Raw genomic sequence first — 2,173 nt, 5'->3', positions numbered from 1 at the left:
AGGCAAGGTCAAAAGATGAATGGCCTGGACAAACTCGGATGTAACCCGCCGATGTAAAGGAGGCCAGCTGACGTTGTCCACTGTATAGACATCCATTGATGTTTTAACATTCCGCTGATCCTGCCGCCACGCTATCGCCCGCTTCCATCTGTTATATGCTGATTCTATCATAATAAAGAAAATTGGCTGGATCCCAGAAGAGAGGAGTCCTAATAGAAAATAATTCTGCCCTTGAAACACTCTGGGGGGGAATCGGCTGTGTTGGGGTTGGGGGTCTTTGATGAGATGATGCTATCTTTATTTAGACTCTGGCATCTGGGGCCGCGACCGTGTGTTCATATATTTAATTAAAATAACATCGCCTGCGTGGACAAAAGGCTGCTTATCACATCAAAAGTGTTCACCCTGCCTTTCTTTTTTTTTCCCCTTTCCTCTTAATTCAAAAGATTATCTTTGTTGATTGGCCGTCAACAGGGACCCTGGCGACTCGTCAGACCACTAGTCGGATATCCGCGAGCTTAAACGTATGACGACCGCCATGCCAAGAAAACCAACACAAATGACAACTTTATTCTTGCAAGATAAACACATACAGTATTTTTTTTTAAATGTCACTAATATTGTGGACATCCATCTTTTTCTGAAACATGACTATCGTCAATTTGCCACTTACAACGCAAACAACTTTTTCCTAAACAATTACAACTTTATTCTTTAAGATGATGACTTTCCACCTTGAAAAATCATGACAGCATTGTTTTTCCACTTACAACCCAAATTGTAATTTTATTTTCACTCGTCATTCAAAAAATAATTTTGTGAAAATATATTTTACTATATTACATATTAAGTATATTTATGACCAAAGCTGGCCATTTTCCTCAAATTTCCTGGTCGGTTTATCGCCTTCCGCCTGTAGCCGGGGTACCCTTCCGCCATCCGTTTATCCGCCTTTTTGATTGGCCGGAACAAATAGTAATCGCCTATAAGCCGGTCCGCCCATCATTTTAAATGGGCTTCCGTTTGCGTTTCCATCTATAAAGTTCGGCCAACTTCCACTCACATCCCCGAGCGATATTGGAAACGAAAGACCTTTCACGGCATGGAAGCCTCATTCCGGTTTATATTTTTCAGGTTCCAGTCTATCGTTTCTCGCCTACAAAATGGGCGTCCATTTTATGGTTTGAAATTTTTATATTGATTTTTGTTTCCATTCATGTATAAAATAAGTAGTTGTAAAATTTACTTAAAAAAAATAAGAACCCTTTCATTTTTATACTTGATAAATTCCCACTTCACTCTGAAAAAAAGCGTTGTGCCATGAATTTTTACGTTATACCATCTCCAAAAGGTAAACCAACCAACATTATAACCTTACTTGGTTAAGATGGCAATTTTTTTCTAACTTCCCGCAATCGACTTAAATCACGTCTTTTAAAAAAACGCATTGAAAAAAAAGTACAAAGGGTGGGTAACCCAATTCTTACCCGAGCATTCTGCTCGTGTGTGTGCATGTGCGTGTCCATCATTGTTTTCCGTGACCTTGTGAGAAAACTTCACCGCTCTACCTCCAATCAATGCTATCCTGCACCAAATAAATAAATAAAAGAAGACGTATTTAATGTTTTTTTTTTCCAGGTTGTCCCAATTCACAAAGGGCAAGATGACATTGATTCACCTTTCATTTGGAATTCTGCCAGACATTCTCAGCTATCGATTTCTCCCCCCCGTCATTTGGGGGGCCCCCCACCACGGACAGTATGACATGTGTCATTTCATTTCTGCTACAGTGTGGCCCCATAACAAGCAGGTGTTGCTGGCGATAACTGCTCCAATCGAAAGGAGATAATGGCTGCTGCATCCTCCTTTTTTTTCCCCTTCTCCATGTTGTAGTTTTAAGGAAATGAAACGTAATCCAGAATTATCTGTATTATTGTTGCTAGTGAAAATTTGTTTCCAATTATTCACACTGAATTATTGAGTGAAAACCGCAGCAATGCGGTCATGAGCATCCAAACAGATTAGACTTGCACCTTATCACAAGAATAGAAATGAATTGAAATTGAGGTTATGTTGCAGTACCCAAAAAAACCCACCAAAACAACACAATATTTTGTTACGTTTTTAATAAATGAGAAATGTTTTTTAATAAATGAAAATTTCATATTTGTAT

Source organism: Filicampus tigris, chromosome 2, assembly GCF_054856515.1.
Source record: "Filicampus tigris isolate MCC_2025a chromosome 2, RoL_Ftig_1.0, whole genome shotgun sequence".
Lineage (NCBI taxonomy): Eukaryota > Metazoa > Chordata > Actinopteri > Syngnathiformes > Syngnathidae > Filicampus > Filicampus tigris.
The sequence above is the reverse complement of the archived record's forward strand: the minus strand, read 5'-3'. Positions refer to the sequence as shown.